A 20,787-nucleotide genomic window follows, 5' to 3' on the forward strand; every position below is an offset into this window, starting at 1 on the left:
TCCTCAAAATGTACAAGTGGATCTCCTTGTCGTCGACCATACCTTCCAAAATGTTTATTCAAGTAAATACTTTGATTTGATTTATCATGAACAAGTTTTTTCTAGTAAATATGTTTTTACATTTTTTTATGTAGATGTTAAGGTGAGAGATCTATCCGATAAGAAAATCATTCTAAACATGTTGCTGCATGCAATGGGTAATCGTGCTCCCAAAAGTGTTTTATTGGTATTTTGAGACATAAATTTCTCAAGTGCGTTCCATCTATTGGCATTGTTGAGGTACAATATTCTCTTGGAAGATCAACCTCAAAGATCATGTTCAACCTTAAGTGTAACCATGAAAACTTGTGAAGATTTGACTTCCTAGCATAAGGAATTACTCTTTTGTCTAGATTTATCTTGTCAACCGTATCAACCGAGTCAAGCTAGTAAACTCGGTTGATACAATTTATACAATAGACAAGACAAATCTAGACAAATGTGGTTTTCCTTTATGCTAGGGAGTCCCATCTTCACATAATTTTGGTGGTTGCGCTCAAGGTTGAATATGATATTTGAGGTTGAGCTGCTAAAAGAATATTGTATCTTCGTAGTGCTGAATCACACTTGAGAAATCCTGGTCTCTAGATATCAATAAAACACTTGCGAGGGCAAGATTATCTATTGTCCACAACAACATGTTTATAATGATTTTCTTATTGGATAGGTATCTTACCTTAACATCTACATAGAAAAATGTAAAAAAAAAAACATTTACCAGAAAAAACTTATTCATTATAAAATTCAATTTAAAGTATTTACCTGAGGAAACATTTTGGACGATATGACTTAAGACAAGGAGATCCATCTATACATTTTGAGGAACCACTTCGGGATCCCCACATACATTGAGGGTAACTAAACCGATTAATTCATCTGATTCAAAGTTGAAACAATATTATAAGGTATTTTTCTTGGATCACTATGATCCCATCAGGCAGAGATGTTCGACTTCCTATATAAATGTCATTTTGGGCGCTGCCATGTTCTTAAAATCTTAGCAATGAACTTCGATATCAAAGGTTTCTTAAGGAAATATTTGGAGAGAACAGTTAGAGTGAATAGTTGACTGAAAGAAAGGCGCGCCGCTAAACCCTAGAAAATTCGAAAACCTGAGTTATCTGTAAAACCCCAATTTTGACCCTAAGATCCCTCATTCCATCTCATCATATGCATTGGCAATGGGATCACACCTTGGCATCCTCCTCGCCATTTCATTCATTGGGTTTGTATTTAGAGAGATCACCAAGCACATTTTTGATTGTATCATACTTTGTTTTTCATTATTTACTAACCAAAATACCAAAAATATGTCAATGTATAGTTTAACTCTTTTGTAGGTAATGTGTGTGCTCACTTATGCTCCATCAAGCTCATAGCTAGGGTTTGAGACCCTCAATGCAAGGAGTGCAATCAAGAATTGGTTTACGTTGGCTCTAAGCATAATATATTGATATCCATGATCTTCACATATCATTTTGATCAAGGAATCATCAAGAGTTTGGAGTTTGTTTGCCTTGGAAACCCTAATTCATCTGGGTATCTTGTGTGACTTCTTCAACACGTTTCTTCAACATCTGATCGAATATTTCAAGGGCTACTTCATATTTCAACATATTACACATATATGATCCCTCATGAGTCCCAAAAATCAAGATAATGTCAAGCTAGCAAGATGGTTCATGGTGGTTGACCAGAGAAAGTCAACTGGTCAAAACTGGGGTTCTCTATTCCCTATCTCCTACAATTTTTGTCATATGAAAATGATTTCAAGAGAAACGTTACTCAAAATTATATTCCAAACAACTTTCATGTTTAAGTCAAGAGCTATTTTTGCTTGGAAGGTCATTTTTTATGGTGAATGATTATAGGTCATTTTGTCTGAACCCTAGTTTGGAGGTCAACTTCCCAAGACCATAACTTGCTCACTTTTTTTGATATGGAAGCATTTAAAATTCCATGATCAAATTAAATATGTCTACTTCAACTTTTATGTTTGGAGGAAGTTAAAATTCAACTTGCAAATGCATGTTCCAAGAGGAAACATTATAGGTCATTTTGGGCAACTACCATTGAACAAGTGATTTTCCTCAAACTTCCACCTCAAAATAACATCACGTTCTCATTTGAAGTCCATAGAAAAAGTTATTGAAGATAGAAGAAGTGAACATTTGACTTGGGACTCAGAAATTTTTCAAATATGTTTGATGTCCCAAACTTCCACCTTAAAATTAATCATGATACAAGCTTCAAATGAAAAAGTGTCCAACATGAAAGTTGTTCCCCTTGATCTCACCTTTCCAAAAAGTCCAAGATCACCTTATTTGGCCAAATAATGAAGGACTTGAGCATGGGTGCAATGTGAGGAACCATTTGGATGATTTTCACTTCCACATTTCATACACGATTGCATGGCCACACCACATGATTTCAGCATGATTCTCACTCATTTTTGGACCTAAATACATCGCTTGATGGGCCTATCACATGCCCATGCAAGCATGAAAAGAGAATTACTCATTTTTGCCAAATTTGGAAGTGTGTGGAAATGAATCTCCTTGGCTATAAATACAACCCTCATTGCTCATAATGAAGAACATAATGCCTGAGCTTTGAACCTGCAATCCAAACCCTCTCCATTAAAGGATAATCTTGAAGGTTTTCTTTAAAAATCGAGTTTCAAATCTCCATCTTTTTTAAGATTGAAACTCCAAGAGTCCAGACCATTTCTTGATCCTAATCACTTCCAACAAGCTTTTGAAGTAAGGCCAGGCACAATTGGAATCAAGACCGAGCAAGTTTGAAGCTCCATTGAAGGTAAATTTTCAGAAACTTCATCTCTTTGATTCTCCCTCAATTTTTCACCATTCTTTTTTATTTTTGGTTGTCTGAAGTCCTATCAATGTAGGCAAGAAGATTGAGTTGCTTTGAGGTCAAATCGAAGCAACTCAGTTCATGATCCTCAAAATTCAAATCCATGTATCTTTTTATATACTTGGAATTAGAGAAAATTGAGGTCAGATTCGAGCTCCTTAGCATTTTTCTTTGAATCCATGTCCTTGTTTTTCATTTTGGTGATGGTTGATGGTGGACCAGTCCGGTGAGGTCCACCGGGGAAGAAGACCGGAGCCCTAGCTCCGGTGGTGTGTTGTCACACTTCTCAGCCACAGGATCCATCTATTTTGTTTTAATCTCACGCGTCCAAAATGATTACCAAGCCTGCAACGCATTAACTAAGGACCATTGTGGAACGCACGCGCTTGGCCATCGGGTCTGCCACCACAATTAATGAGGGAGATCTGATGGCCCTTGTTTTTTTTATGTTTAATCCATTTATTTTAATTAATTCATATCAATTTCTTTTTTAATCCAAAAAATATAGGACTTTCACCAAAAATCTTTAAATATTTTCCTCTTTCATTTTTTGAATTAAAATTATTTTTTGGATTAATTTTGATATTTTTAATGAATTAATTGTTTTTGTACATATTTTTAATTGTTTAAAAATACTTCTGACTTTTCAAAAATTATAATTTTTTTTGTCTAAGGTCCTTTGACCTTGTTTGACCTAGGATAAATCTCTTGGCCATTTATTGGGTATTTTGAAGAGGTTTTAGATTTTGACCAAATTAAATTGAATTTAAATGCATTTTTAATTTGATTTTTAATTGATTAATTGTATAGAAATTATGTTAAGCCATTTTTATTGACTTGTGATGATTGACTATGTGTTTGGGCCTTGGTCAAGGTTGATTTGAATTTTGTTGAGTTAAAATCATTGGATTTAGGGGATTGATGAAACATACATTTCATCTCCCAAAATGAATGAATGATTTTAATTTGATAAAATTCCTCCCGTGACCAATTTGTGTTTCTCTTATCTCCCCTCCCTCTTCATCTTCAATCCCATTCTCTCCCATCCTATCCATTGACCAATGAAGTCTCAATATCCTAAGGCTAATTGGTTCATCAATAACTTTGTGTTAGATGAACCAATACAAGTATGGATGAGATAGGTCCATCATTTGATCTTTTTCTCTTCGTGTGTGGTATGTTTTAGGAGTATGGTTCATTATACCATATCTATAACATGCATTAACACCAAAATTTCTATTGCCCGACCTCAGATAGTTGTGACTTCTACATAAGTCCAATTACGATTACTTAACATAGAGCTAAATTTTGACCCTAAAGGCATAACATTCTAGTAAGTGAGATTGTAAGTCTCCCCCCTTTCATGGTATTGTATGGGAACTTGGCCTTTTTTCCTTCCTTTGGAAGATATCTTGGTTCAAGGATTCATGCTTGTGACTAGAGGGTTGAGTGTTCTCCAAAGAATGACTTAATCAATTGAAAAGCAAAACATCACCAACATCTAATCAACTAACAGTTAACTAACTTTTATTATTATTGATTTTATTTTCAAGTCATTTACTTTATGCAATTTAAATTCAAGTTATTTACCATTTCATTTGTCATTTACATATCATTTAACTTGTTTATATTCATGTCCTTTTCAGTTTGCTCACTTGAGCGATATATTGTGATTGTATGTATTTGTTTGTGTATTTTTGTTTGTGTTTATGGCCTTAGGACCTTAAAATACTTAATAAACAACAAAAACCCTAAAAAATGTTTGTGTGGACTGTTGGGTTTGATATGAGCTTTTGGACTTAGAATTATGCAACATTCCATATGCAAAGGGATTTGGCCAATGCCAACACTTCAGAAACTAAGTTATTGTGATTTGAGCTTTCATCTGATGCAAGTATTGGGATCCTCATGAATCCATCTGCTACATGGTCTTGATGCAACTGTTACTTTGAACCTGTATCTAATACCTTATTCTAAGCTAATCAAGGAGTATGTCATCTGACACATGAGAAGACAAAGAAGATTGTTAGCTATGAAGTTATTTGCTTAGATGTGGCCATCTTTATTTGATGCCTGACTCTTCATATTGCTATTTGCTTGTTGATATTGCTTGATTCAAAGTCCAAAGGGAATGTGAGTTTTCTATATGACATTCTTGTTTGTTGGATTGCATCCCATTGGTTAGATCTTTTCAACTCTCAACTTTTAATTTTATGCTTAGGATTAGTCTCTTCATCTCCTCCCACTTCTTAAATTTCAAAATCTCTCCCCCTTTTCAAAACCTTTATGTGCTTGTGATTTCAAACTTAGACTCTTTTGCAAATTAGAAACTTTGGCCTTAGGCCATTGCATTTTTAAACTCTTTTCTTAATCAAATTTGTAAATAAACTTAACCATATTGACTTAAAATTTCAAAAGACAAAAAAAATTAACACTCATTCAAACTCTTTTAGGCTCTTTTATGCCTCTTTTAAACTTAATTTTTGATTAAAAGCAATCCATTCATTTTGAAATTGATACCACAAACTACGAGGTTTTGATCCCTCATTTTATGTTGGTCTGAAGGTCTTGTCAAACATAAAAGTATAATTAATGAATTCTTTTTTCATCTCCATACTCCATTTATTGTAAACATCTTTTATGCCAAAAACACATACATACATAAAAAAGGGCTCCCTAGGAGTACCTAGGACACTTTGGATGCTAACATCTTCCCTCTGTGTAACCAACTCCCTTACCTGTAATCTCTGGCATTTTATTAGTTTTGATTTGAAAACTTCTTATCTTTGGGTTTTGTTCGTACTTTTCCTTTTTCCTTTGGAAACAATAAAAGCGCGGTGATGACTCTGGTTTTATTGACGTTAAGTTTATCCATATCTTAATGGTCATGAATTTACCGCTACAGAAATTAAGTGGCGACTCTGTCGGGGAGTAGTCCTCAGTGGGTTTAGCCTACTTTTTTATGTGTGTATATAATTGTATATTTGATGTTTGTATATTTGTTTGTATGATATGATCTGCTTGTTGTGCTTGGTGATCTCTGAGTGGTGAGATAAGTTCTAACCCGAACTTGAGTGCAATTAAGATAAGAGGATGGTATAGTCATGTTTGTGTGGAGTAGTCCTTAACAAGTTGACTTGAGATCCATCTACTCAGTGGAGACCCTTTTAGAGTTATTGATGTCACACGAGTTATTTATCGTTAGACATTACTTTCTCTGATTTGGGGTCCGAGAGGCTGAGGACCGTAGAACATTAAACCCAACTTAGCCTATTTAGGACGTAGTGCGGAGACTGTTCAGGTGTAGACCTGATAACAGTTGTTACTAGGGGTGTTCGTGGTTCATGAATTGAATTGAACTGAACCATATTAATGGTGCAATGCAGTTTTTAAAAACCATTTTAGTAAAAAGTGGTTAATTTGTTTAATCAATTCAATTCGGTTTAAAACTAATTCAGAACCGGTTCTTAATTTTAAACCAGTTTAATTTATTTAAACCAGTTTAAAACCAATTTTTTAAAAAATTGGATTAATTTTTTCACCAAATTCCAAACTGGTTTTTTTATATATTTAAAAAAATTGTTTCTTTTTTGTTTTTATAATAAAATTGAATTTAAAAATTGAATTCAAATCTGGATTTTTTAAAAACTGTTTCTTTTTTGTTTTTAAAAAAATTGAATTCATATTCATCATAGCGAATGCCACAGCCGACAACTTTTTCTGCTATGCACTTATATCATATCAGAAAATTTGACTTCACATTTAAAAACACTACATAAACTTGTGATTACAAAAAGAATCAAAAATAAGAAGGTGTTATTGTACGAGTTTTAGTATATACTCCGTATTAGAAATCTTGGTACGTATTTGGATTCATAAGTCTTAACATAGAAACATTGATTTTGATATATTTAGAATTTTTCAATTAGAATTGACTTTGAATCTAATATTAATTCTAACTAAAGTAATTTGTATGTGTCAAAAGAAAAACTAAAACAATTTGTAATTTTTGCCTCCAAAAATAAATTTTACACATACATGTTCAATTTTCACATGAATATGTCCGATGATAAATTATTTTACCTTAAACTTCAACTCAATAAAAAATATTTTAGGTATTGGTAATGAATTTGGCAAAATTACAATGTGCCAAGTAATTTTGACAAAAGCTACCCTCTAAAATTTATTTTAAAAAAAATCTCTGTAATTTTGCCAAATTCACCCACAAACATAAACTTAGTTTTTGGAGTAGTAATGAGGATTACGCCAAATTCACCCACAAACATAAACTTAGTTTTTGGAGTAGTAACGAGGATTAGATATTCATGTGAAAAAACTGTAATTCATCAATAATAACATAGTTTAAAAGAGAAAAATATCTAGCATCTCAACAAGAAACTACATTAATTTGCTAGATCTCAGTGACTGTCTTTAAATACTGTTTCATAAAACTCATGTAATATTATTGATCTTTATCAACCGAGGGTTCTCTTGGAAATAACAAAACTGCACCAAACCAATTTAACCAAGGAAGTTCATGATCACCAAATGAAGCACCAAATTGCAGAGAACAAAATCAGCAAAAGCACGCTCGGGCGCAAGATCCTGCAGAAGAATGAAGGACTAGATTATTAAAAGAATATATCAAGTGAAAAAAATCATATGAAGATAGCACAACACTTCTTCATTTCCTTTTGTTCTTACTTTGTTTTGTCTAGTTAAAGATGCAGGGATCTAGAAGATAGCTTCTCTAAAGTGAGTCAAGTGAAAGAGCAATGGTTGTTATTTCAAAAAAAAACATATGATTTGTTATGATATACTCACATTATCCGCTTTTAATTTGTTAATAGTCAATGGTTGATAATGTACACTTTACACTTTAAAGTGAGTTGTTCACTTCAGAGGAGCTGGATCCATGGATGTAAGTGTAAAATTGGTTGGGGAGACTAGGAAACTAATGGTCAGTATATCTTACCCTCAATCATCAACAACTGACACAAAGGATGAGCAACTTCCGGCATCTGGCGCAGAATATAGTTCTGAAAAAGAAAGAATGAAAATTTAACATGTAACGATAAAGTAATAAGACACTAGTTTTTATATCTTTTGACATCTTACCATCCTCAATTCGATCAATATTATCGAGATCCTCACTACTAAGAAAAGATGGAACTACTCCTTTGAGCCAATCTTCAGTACACATAAGTGCTTCCACACTAGCCGATGTTAAAGAACTACGATATGCATCAAGGATTCTTCCTCTGGTACTGAAAGTTGATTCAGAGGCTACACTGGATATCGGTATGGCTAAAACCTCTCTTATAATGCTTGCAAGTATTGGATATCGGCTTGAATTCACCTTCCACCACTCTAGCACATCAAAATTTGGAGGACGATTTTCTACTTCTTCTTGAATATACTTCTGTAATTATGTCTCTGATGTGTTGCACTCATCTGATTGGTAGAATTAAGCACAATGGTACGAATCATTAACTGCATTAAAACCACTTGATAGATTAACTAAACTACCTAGACGAGACACTGCCCTACCAGAGTATTCATCAAAAATAGACTTCAAATATGAACCCAACTTGGTTTTCAAATATTCTGCATCACTAGTATCATAAATCCTAGCTGCCATCCATACCACAAGCTTCAATTTACATCTAGGGTCTAATACCATTGCAATCAATAACAACATGTTAAGGTGGTCAGGTTTTCCCCAATATTTATTGTACTTTGCCTTCATCTTTATAGCCATTGACCTTACCTTTTGATCTTCCGAATTACACATGTTCAGAATGCTTCTTCAAACACCAAAAACCTCAAGCATATACATGTTGCTTGTCACATAAGAAGATCCTGAAATACGCTCTGTAGCTTCATGAAATATCTGTAGAAATGGAAGGATTAACTCAACATGCTCCCAATCTTCCGGTCTAGGCACTCCTTTGTCCTTACTCATTTCATTAAAATATTTCCGATCTCTGAATTCTAACTCTGTAAAGGTCTTATTATGTTTTAATGCACCCTTTAACATTAGATATGTTGAGTTCCACCGAGTCTCACAATCTCTCCCAACATAACCTTTATATCCAATTGTTTCATGATCAATACATTTCTTAAGTCTCTGAAACCTCGAAGGAGTATGCCTCACATACCTCACTGCTGCACGAATTCTTACAATAGAATCATCAACTTCTTTCATCCCATCCTTTACAATAAGGTTTAATATGTGGTCACAACAACGTGTATGAAGATATTCTCCATTCAAAACTATGTCGTTCTGAGAGTGAAGCCATCTTTTGAGATGTTGAATTCCAACGTCATTTGAAGATGCATTGTCCACGGTAACACTAAGCACACGATTTAGTTCCCAACCATTTAAGCACTTCTTAACTGTTTTGGCCATAATCTCTCCTGTGTAGTCTGTGACTTGAGTAAAATTCAAAATATTTTTTTGTAGCTTCCAATTGTTATCAATGTAATGCCCTGTGAGACACATGTAATTAGAGTCTTGGGTAGATGTCCATGTGTCTGTAGTGATACAAACTCGGCGACAATTTTGTGACAAAATAGTCTTCATCTTCGCTTTCTCCACGTCCCAATTCTTCAAAATATCACGTGCTAGTGTATTGCGTGATGGGAACTTAAATTTTGGTTGTAAGCCATAAATGAACCTATGTAAATATGGATGCTCTACCTTTTGAAACGGAAGTTCCATGGCTACAAACATTTTGTCAAGTCCATTCGGCTAACTTTGTGGTCAAATTTGGGAGCCAAAGGAGATGAATTAACAATCGCTTCCCTATTTTCCATTGAGCTTGAAGATGGTTCATGCATCGTCACATTCACCGCATTATTTGGATTATCACTACATCTTCTCAAATGAGCTAGCATAGCGCTTGTTCCACCATTATACTTGATTAAGGAGCCACAATGCTTGCATTTTGCTGACTTTGACATTTCTGTGTTCGATGACATCGGTGTAAAATGATTCCATGATTCTGACCGATTTTTACGCTTTTGAGGCAACAAACCAGCATTATTAGAAACTGGAGGTGTAGAAGCAATATGTTCTTCTGTCTCAAAGTCCATAACACTGTCATGACCATCCATATCGAAGTTGCTAGAATTTTACTGAAAAGTTTTAAGCATTCGTCCGATCTATAAGGAGAAGCTAGCTGCAAAAGCCATAAGATAAATTGTTATTCACTTATATTCTTACAATAATCTTCTTTTGTTATGTAAATTAGAAGCAATTTTGTTTATAATTATTATAACCACAGGTTGTTCATTATTACAAAAACACTGAATAAAGAATATTAATTGCGTTATTAGACAGTTTCCAATATTGGCTTTTTGTGCAGTATTAGACAGTGTTTTAAATCCTTGATTCTCGGTAGCCCCTAAAGTATATTAATTGTCAAGTTCCTTAAGTATATAAAATTTTTAATTCAGTTCCTAAAGCGTATACATTTTTTAATTCAGTTCTTAACATATTAACTACATAGGCTAAACTGATAGATTTTATCTATACATTAGACTTTATTGTATAGAGGTTGAGTTGATGGTTGATTAATATCAGTTGGTTTATTCATTTCAGTTCCCTATCTTGTATTAAGACTTAATTTAAGTTCAAAAATTGAATTGAATTGTAGGAGGATTACAAGATTCTGAAGTTTCAGGATTTATCATTCTAACTCTACAGAATTTAAAATAAAAACAAATTCTCATAAGGATTAAGACTAGCATATATACAAACAATGATTTAAGACTTACAACCCTGCTATATTCTGGTAAAATATTGTTTGTGCTGGTTAGGAATGGTTTTCCTATCTAAGACTAGCATATATCCAATCAATTGGGACTTACAACCATGATATATTTTGATTAAATACTGTGTGCTGGTTAGGATTGGTTTTGCAATTACGTATGACTATCGCATCTTCAGGATTAGGGCAGTTTCAGGAGAACACAGATTAAAAAAATCCTATCAAGACTAAAATTACTGGAACCGAACCATCATTTTCAGGAGAACACAAATCAACCAGTAGATTAAAATTCAAATAAAATCCTATCAAGACTAAAAGCCATTTTCAGATATTATTTCAATTCAAAGTGAAATTGAGAGCAGAAAATAACATGTTTACCTCAAAAAGAGTCGAGACAAGAGTTTCTACGAGCAAGATCCGAGTAGAGAAGGTGAAATCAGGTGAAATCGAAACCGAGTTAAATCGAAACCCAGTGAAAATGGAACATATCGAAAATGAAATCGAGTGAAATTTGAAATCAATTGAAATCAAAATCGATTCAAAACAAATAGAAGGTGAAATTGAAATTGATGTTGAGTTTGAATTGGAGAGAAGATGATTTAGGGTTCATATTTCATATTTGGGGAAGAACACGTAATGTGAAAATGAAAATGTTATGATAATAGCAACTGACTAAAAAATATTAAAAGATTATAATTAAAATATTTATCATTTTAATATAATGATTTATTAAGTTTATTGAATTTGTGAAATAATAGTATTTATATTTTAGATAAAATTGTGGAAAGAGTTTATAAGAGTTTAAACTGGTTTTTAAATTCAATTAGATTAATTGAATTGGTTAAAATAAACAATTCAATTTATTAATCATTTAAATAGTTTAAGTTTTTTATGATTCAATTCAGTTCAGATTAGGTATTTGGATCAGTTAACCAAATTTTTGAACACCCCTAGTTGTTACGTGATACTACACTCAGACGAGTTTCTCTTGAGAATATTATGGGTTGATGAGTCAGTCATCCTAACCTATAATATCCGATAGATGGATTTAAGACTCGGGGAAATTTTTAGAACATGATCTACAAGTTTTTATCCTTAGTACACTCCTTTGGGATGATTCTTAACCTGACTCCATGCTCGTGACTCACAACAAACCCTTTGATTCTTGGTTGATCCAATCAAGTCTTGTCAATATCAATGGAACTTGGGTGTTGATAAGGTGAAAACCATAATCCACAAAAATGGATGATTGATCTTGATAATGACTTGATTCATCCCTTGACCTTTGTTTGTTTGCCTTGTGTGTGATCCCTTATTTGTGATTGTTGCATTCATGCATTCATGTGCCTCATAACATTCATCACACGAAAAATAACTTCAAGGAATTGAGGCTTTATTTGCAAATATTTTCAGACCCTGGATTGTGGACGAAGGAACACTAAGAAGTACAGTTTCAGATGCCCCGACTTGAAGGAGTTAAGGAAGTTGTCATCCTTTGTATTAGATCTCTTGGACTTCAAGCAACGTCATGGGAAACTATTGTCTGTGTTATCCTCTGATGTAGTTGAAGGACTCTTGAGTGTTTTGGTTCAGTTTTATGATCCTCTCTACCGTTGCTTCACTTTTCCCGATTATCAGCTTATGCCTATGTTAGAGGAGTATGCCCATCTCTTGGGAATACTTGTTTCTGACAAGGTGCCTTTTAGTAGATTGGAGGAGATTCCCAGATCTCATATTATAGCTGAAGCTCTTCATTTGAAGAAGTCTGAGATTGAGGCTCATTGGGTTAAGAAAGGAGGTATTTTTGGGTTGACTTCTAAGTTCCTCATTGGAAAAGTTACTGTCTTTGCTCAAGCTGGTAGTATGGACGCTTTTGAAGTTATCTTTGTGTTGCTCATCTATGGTTTAGCTTTGTTCCCTAACGTTGATGGTTTTGTTGTTATTAATGCCATTAGAATCTTCTTGATTGGAAATCTTGTGCCTACTCTGTTGGGTGACATGTACTTCTCTTTGCATATGAGGAATTCTAAAGGTGGTGGGACTACTATTTGTTCTGTTCCTCTTCTGTACAAGTGGTTTATTTTGCACTTGCCTCAGATGCCTATTTTCATGGAGAACAAACAATGTCTACGGCGGTCTCAGAGACTTATGTCCCTCACTAATGATGATATTGTTTGGTATGACTCAGCATTGAGTAGTTTGGATATTATAGATAGTTATGGTGAATTCTCTAATGTGCCTCTCATTGGTACACAAGGAGGAATCAACTACAACCCTGCTTTGGCTCGTCGTCAACTTGGGTTCCCCTTGAGAGGCAAAGCTAATAACACTCAGTTAGAAGGTCTTTTCTATCAAGAGGGTAAAGATCCCCAACATTTGAAGCAAAAGATGATATATGCTTGGCATAAGTGCATAGGAAAAGAAGCTCCGAGCTTGGTCCGTGCAACTGTGTAGCTTTGGAAGCTTACACTACTTGGGTGAAGAAGAGAGCTTTGGAGTTGAAGATGTTGTATGATTGTGAAAGACCTGTGTCTTTGGTTGTGGCTGAGCCATTAACTCTCCCTAACCAAGATGTAGAGGAGTTAGAAGACGCACTCACCAAGATGAAGCAAGAGAGAGATATGTGGGAAGAGAGGTTCCATGCTTTGAACCGAAGGATGAGGAGTTGCAACTTGAGTCAAAGGACAAGGACACACTTATTGAACTTTTGAAGATCGAGCAGTGAAGAGACATAGAGAGCTAGAAGGTCCATATTCCTCTAGTATGTCTCAGTCTTCCGGTGCTGGAAGAAGATTATTGACCAGCTTGTCCTTGAGAAGGCTCAGATGAAGACATCTTTTGAGACCGAGATTCGACGCATCTGAAGGAAGTACACGCCTACAGCTAGATCATCTGACACTGCTATTAGGGGACCCTTAGGATGATTAGTTTCATTTTCTCTTGTGTTTGTACTTTGGTTTCTGAAATTGTACTTAGTGTAATCCTTCCAAATTATATGAATAAAAGAGATTTTTATGATCAATAAAATTGTTACTATTGTTATATTTGCAAATAAAATAATATGTTCCTTGAAATAAAATAAACAAAAACATTGCATTCCATGCATCATTTTCATAACAGGTTTTCTTCCACCAGATGTCTTATCAGTTATTCTTCTGTGCTTCAGCCAAGCTGACTCACCGATACAACACTCGCGCCAATCAACCCAGAATTATGGAGCATTTGGAACAAGAGAATAGAGAAATGAAGGATGAGATTTCTCGTCTAACTACTATGATGGAGTCTGTTCTTGCTATGCAGAATCAGTCTTCACCAACTCCCGCAACTCCTCATCCTCAGAGGAATGTCATCTCCGAGGTTGCTACCTCAATCATGCCCGTTGCTGCTACTCAATACGGTACGTCTATGCCTGCTGGATTCCCGTGGGGAATGCCACCAAATTTCATGCCTGAAGGGTTTGCGCCCACGTTTACTTCTATGCCGACATCTAGCTAGTCATGTTTGTGCCACCTCTAACTGTTCATACCTTGCCTCATGTTGAGGACACCATCTACCATTCTGAGCCGTCTAAGGGCCCAGATGTTTACGAGAAAATGGACGAGATGAAAGATCAGTTCCTTGAGCTACGCAAGGAATTGAAAACAATGAAAGGAAAATACCTGTTTGATAAGAGTGTTGCTGAACTCTGCTTGGTGCCAAATGTGGAGATTCCAATGAAGTTCAAAGTCTATGACTTTGAAAAGTATAAGGGAAACATTTGTTAAGCCACCTTGTTATGTACGCATGAAAGATGTCAACTCAAACTGATAATGATCAGTTACTGATTCACTACTTCCAAGACAGCTTGACTGATGCGGCTTTGAGATGGTATATGGGGCTAGACAATGCAAGTATTCGTACGTTCAATGTTTTAGGTGAAGCTTTTGTGAAGCAGTACAAGTATAATGTGGACATAGCGATTGATAGAGACCAACTAAGGTCTATGTCTCAGAAGGATAAAGAGACGTTTAAAGAGTATGCTCAAAGATGGAGAGAACTTGCTTCTCAAATTAATCCTTCATTGAAGGAGAAGGAGATGATGAAGATTTTCCTGAAGACCCTGAGTTCGTTTTATTACGAACGAATGATTGCCAGAGCCCTCCGTGAAGGACGTTTGTCTAAGGAAGAGGTGTCGTTCAGTAGGAAGTATGGTAGTGGTTTTCCCAAGAAGAAGGAAGGGGAAACCAATGCAGTGTCTGTAGGGAGGCAGAGGAGGCCTCATGTCAGAAGAAATCCGCAACCGCGTCAGCATCAACATCTAGTTTCATCAGTAATTCTAGTGTTTTCAAACAATTCTAACAATCAATCAGTACCAATTCAACAACAACGTCAATAACAACCGCAATAAATAACTAACAACAACAATAATCAACAACAAAACTTTGAGAGGAAAAAGATCTCTTTTGATCCTATTCCTATGTCATACGCCGAACTTTACCCATCTTTGGTTCTCAAGAACCTACTTCAACCAAGAAATCCACCGCAAATTCCCGAACCCCTTCCATGGTGGTATAATTCTGAACTCCGTTGTGCCTTTCATCAAGGAGCTCCTGGCCATAATATTGAGAACTGTTACCCGTTGAAGTATGAGGTATAGAAACTAGTGAAGAGTGGGATGGTGTCCTTTGAGGACCGTGTGCCGAATGTAAAAGCCAATATGTTGCTCGCCTATGGTAACTCCTTTGTCAACATGGTAGATGGTTGTCCTGGAGAATATAAGGTTTATAATGTTCGCTATATCAGACAGTCTTTGGTTGTAATTCATAGAGATATATGTTTGGTCAGTGAATGTGAGCATGACCATGATGGTTGTGATGTATGCAGTGTGAACCCTCAAGGATGTGTCATTGTCAAGAGGGATATTCAAAGATTGATGGATTAAGGGCTTATCCAAGTTTATCAGTCAAGAGAAGTAGATGATGTCAATGTAATAGTACCAGTGTTTAAGACCCCTAAGCGGGTAGTCATTCAATTTGATAGTAGCAACAACAACAACATCAATAGATCGGTATCGCTATTAGTGATATGGTTAGCGGGTCTCGTCCTGTATGCATCCGATAAAGCTATTCCTTACCAGTATAATGCTACAATGATGGAGAATGGTCAAGAGGATCCATTGCCTACGACAAATTCTGTTGTGAATATAGCTGATATAGCGAAGGTGACCCGTAGTGGTCGTGTATTAGGCCCAGTATTTCCAAAGGATGTAGAAGAGGCTGCAGTCAGTAAGAAGGTGGATGTACCTGTGGTGAATCCGATTAGTGCTCCAGTATGTCAGTCTGGTGAATCCAGCAAGTTGAACACTAATGATGATGATGAAGTGTTAAGGTTAATCAAGAGAAGTGAGTTTAATGTGGTGGAGCAGCTACTCCAAACTCCGTCAAAGATTTCAGTGTTGTCTCTGTTAATGAATTCTGAAGCGCACAGAGAAGCATTGCAAAGAGTGTTGGAGTAAGCCTACGTTGAGCACGATGTTACTGTGGATCAGTTTGACCACATTGTGGCTAACATTACCTCTTGCAACAATCTGAGTTTTTATGATGAAGAACTTCCCGAGGAAGGCAGAAATCACAACTGGGCACTACATATATCAATGAACTGCAAAGAGGATGCACTTTCCAATGTATTAGTTGATATCAGTTCTTCTCTGAATGTACTCCCAAAATTTACTATGTCCAGATCATCCTATCAAGGCGCCCCAATGAGGTACAATGGTGTGATTGTCAAATTGTTTGATGGTTCTCGCAAAACCGTCATTGGAGATGTGGACCTTCCAGTGAAGATAAGTCTGAGTGATTTTCAGATTACTTTTCAAGTAATGGATATCCACCCGACCTATAGTTGTTTATTGGGAAGGCCATGGATTCATGATGCTGGAGCTGTAACATCCACTCTGCACCAGAAGTTGAAATTTGTGAAGAACGACAAGTTTGTCGTTGTTGGTGGAGAGAAAACACTTTTGGTGAGCCATTTGTCATCTTTTACATACGTTGAAGCTAAGGAGGAGGCTGGAACTCTGTTCTAAACCTTGTCTATTTCTGAAGTGAAGAAAGTTGGGGCACCCATGTCTTTTTTCAAAGATGCTTAGAAAGCTATTGAGGCAGGCGGTACTGATCAGTGGGGCCGAATGACAGAGATTGCTGAGAACAAGAGTAGGGCCGAATTGGGATTTCAACCATGGTAATAAACAACACTATTTGCTTATTGATATTGCTTGATTCAAAGTCCAAAGGGAATGTGGATTTTCTATATGACATTCTTGTATGTTGGATTGCATCCCATTGGTCAGATCTTTTCAACTCTCAACTTTTAATTTTACGCTTAGGATTAGTCTCTTCATCTCCTCCCACTTCTTAAATTTCAAAATATTTCCCCCTTTTCAAAACCTTTCTGTGCTTGTGATTTCAAACTTATACTCTTTTGCAAATTAGAAACTTTGGCCTTAAGCCATTGCATTTTAAAACTCTTTTCTTAATCAAATTTGTAAATAAACTTAACCATATTGACTTAAAATTTCAAAAGACAAAAAGAATTAACACTCATTCAAACTCTTTTAGGCTCCTTTATGCCTCTTTTAAACTTAATTTTTGATTAAAAGCAATCCACTCATTTTGAAATTGATACCACAAACTACGAGGTTTTGATCCCTCATTTTATTTTGGTAAGTAGGCACAAGTCCGAAGGTCTTGTCAAACACAAAAATATAATTAATGAATTATCTTCTCATCTCCACACTCTAGTTATTGTAAACATCTTTTATGCCAAAAACACATATACACATAAAAAAGGGCTCCCTAGGAGTACCTAGGACACTTTGGGTGCTAACACCTTCCCTCTGTGTAACCAACTCCCTTACCTGTATTCTCTGGCATTTTATTAGTTATGATTTGAAAACTTCTTATCTTTGGGTTTTGTTCGTACTTTTCCCTTTTCCTTTTGAAACAATAAAAGTGTGGTGGCGACTCTGGTTTTATTGATGTTAAGTTTATCCATAGCTTAATGATCATGAATTTACCGTTACACTATCATTCCTAGAGACCACAAAAGTTAAGCCCGCATATGCCAAGATGTACCTGAAAACTTCCAGAATTGCATCCATATGTATATGTACCTGAAAACTTCTAGAATGACTTAAGGTATGTATTTTTTGTGTACCAATTAAGTTGTAATAAGATATCTAGTTTATATTTCATTTATCGTCCAGTGAACTTGAAAAAAGAGTTTCAGTTTTGGTTTAAAATTTTATTGTACTAGAACACTTGAAAAAAGAGTTTCGATTTTGTGCCAAGATAACCTGTGTTCATTTTTTGTGTACCAAAATACTTGATGTCAAGATATCTAGTTTGAATTTTAATTTTAGTTTTAATTTTTTTTATGTTCCAAGTATGGAAATTCTTCTACAAATATGCGATAAAAACCAAATATATGTAGCAACCTTTGAGACATTCTTAACTACACAAAGATTTGATAAGCAGGAAAAAGTGATAAGATGGATCAAAGAGGTTGAAATTAGAAATAAAGTAACTTTTACTATCTCTCCTTCAGATACCAAAACAAGTAAGATAGAGAGAAGCAAAAACGTAATATTTAGTTATTCAAGACCTGTTATAATATGTTAATAAGGAAACGTTAAGCCAAGGTCAAACAAATTTGCACAAGAATATTTGCAACAAAAGTATTACATCATGTTGAAAATGCAAGCATCAAGTACCGAGTGGTATACATTTCCAAATTCTCAAAGGCCTAGAGTCATGCTTGTGATTAGAACCTGTCAAAACAACAAATGCTATTCAAAATCAGTTGATAATAGATGTTTGCATTATAGGCGAGTATATGCGAATAGACAATGTAAAAAGAGAGAAACAAGACACCTTATAAAAGACTTCATAGTTTACACTTAAGAATTCAAGTTTTTCTCACCTCAATGCACAACTCACATTCTCTCACCTCAATCCACCTCAGTGACCAATTTATGTGCCGTTTCAACTACACAATTTCCTCTATTGTAAAATTTTCCCACTCCATCAATTTTCTCTAACCGCCTCACATGTTCAGAGGGAGACACACGAATCTCTCACCCTCTCACTATAACTACACACGAAAGAGGATGATGGACTGGAATTTTTGGGACTCGGCAGAAAACCCCCCATACACCTTCACAAAAAGCTCAAGCACCCTACACTTATTCAGTTTTTTCACATTGAAACTCTGCAATAAGTTGAGCTAGACCTAAGCATATTCCATACAACCATAATCACGCAGCGACAAAAGCACAAAAATAACAATACAGAGACTGAGCACACAAAGAGAAAGGGCAAGAGATTGGAGGAAGAAGAAGAAGAGATTTGTACCTGCTCGGAGCTAACACCGTTGTACGGGAGCTACAACTACCGTCGAAAACCTCATGCGTCGGTATAATTGTCGGTTTATTTCATTTTTCTTGTTGATTTGTGTTTCTGAGAATGATTTGAATATTTTTCCTAAGTAAATTTGTGGTAATGAGGTTTAATATGGGGAAATAGCAACATGTAAAAAAGAGAATAGTGGGCCTCTGTTTTGCTTGGCCCACACGGTTTTTGCTTATGCACCACCTTGTTTCACTGATCTCACCCCATTGGGCCTTCTTTCTTTACTTCTTCAGCTAGGCCGTTTGATTTTATTTATTTGTTATTTTTTTTATATAATTTGTTATGTTAAATATAATTAGTTAATTTAATTAATTAATATCCCCTTATCAATTTTGTTAATCAATTTTAATTCACTTTCCTAATTAATTTTAAAATTTTGAATGTGATTATTTATTTTTATTTTAGACTTAGATTATTTGTGTGGTTTGAGTTTTTATTTGTTATTTTATTTTATTTTTACCACATTATCCCCATTCAATTAAAGTGTATCCCCGTCCCCATGACATGTAATAATTTGAATGTATTCATTTATTTTGTTTTTGTTGTTTTATCTATTTGTTAATTCAAGATAAATTCAAAATACCTTTTCAAAAAGAACAAAAACACGCTCGATCCAACGTCAAACCCTTTTCCAAATCAATCCAAATGAATGTAACTCGAATGCTTGATCCAACGTCAAGCATCTCTCCCGTTCGATTCAAATTCTTTCATAAATCAACTTCAAACACTTGATCCAACGTCAAGTCGTCCATTTTCAAAATCATTTCATAATAAACTGGAATGAAAAAGAAGGTGATTGGGTTTAGATTTATTCTCTTCCTAAATACTCGAATATTGTTGTAAAACTCACTGTTTGGGTATTTGAATTCCTAATATGATAAATAAACAAATATTAATTCGTCTTACATCTTTTCTTAATAACTTTTTTGGATGAAAACGAAGGTGATTGAGTTTAGGTCTCTTCCTTTCTAGGTGTTTGAATACTGTTGTAAAGCTACCTGTTTGCATACCTGTCTCCACCTAAAAGCAATTTAACTCATCAAACATCCTCTTTTCTACCCTTGTGTGATTTTGAAAACCTTTTTCAGATATGAGTATGCTTTATCCATTTCGACGCTAAACAAACAATGACTTCAACCTCCAAGAGTGAGCAGCAAGTAAAAGTTTAACCGCTCAAATGCGATCAAAGTAACACTCTTTAAAATCAGTCAAAAAAGATTTTTTTTTTACAAAGAACTGCATAGTTATGATTTTCTCATTTCCCCATGAGAATACGTAGGCACAAGATTCTGAAATTTTAGCGAGTTCAAGTTGGAATGCAGGTTCACAACACCTGTGTTTACCTTTTGATCGTTCGGATCTTCAAAACAAAGCCCGAGCTGAGAGATAACTACTTCACACTGAAGCTGCAAATTTAGATAATCTTTTCAGCTTTTTGATTCTTATTTGTAAGCTAGTTTTCTTTGTGATTTTGCGGTTGTTAGCATTAGTTTGTGAGTCACTTTACGACTCTCTTGTACTCTGATTTGATTATAGTGAAGTTATTTCTTTGGTCTTGACAACTAGTGGGTTTTACCCTCATATTGAGAGGTTTTCCATGTTAAAATATCGGTGTTCCCTAGTGCCTTTATTTGCTCTATTTGTTATCATTG

The 20,787-nt window shown here is 35.1% G+C and overlaps 1 long non-coding RNA gene across 1 annotated transcript; it reads right to left on the reverse strand.

Annotated features, from left to right (window-relative positions):
- Window positions 1-18,296: 18,296 nt before the first annotated feature.
- LOC127132385 (uncharacterized) lies at window positions 18,297-19,244 on the reverse strand. Its single transcript, XR_007806698.1, has 2 exons — window positions 19,079-19,244; window positions 18,297-18,495 (listed from the first exon to the last, which is right to left on the reverse strand). It is a non-coding gene; the product is annotated as an uncharacterized LOC127132385 (long non-coding RNA).
- Between the last annotated feature and the right edge of the window lie 1,543 nt (window positions 19,245-20,787).

Source organism: Lathyrus oleraceus, chromosome 3, assembly GCF_024323335.1.
Source record: "Lathyrus oleraceus cultivar Zhongwan6 chromosome 3, CAAS_Psat_ZW6_1.0, whole genome shotgun sequence".
Lineage (NCBI taxonomy): Eukaryota > Viridiplantae > Streptophyta > Magnoliopsida > Fabales > Fabaceae > Lathyrus > Lathyrus oleraceus.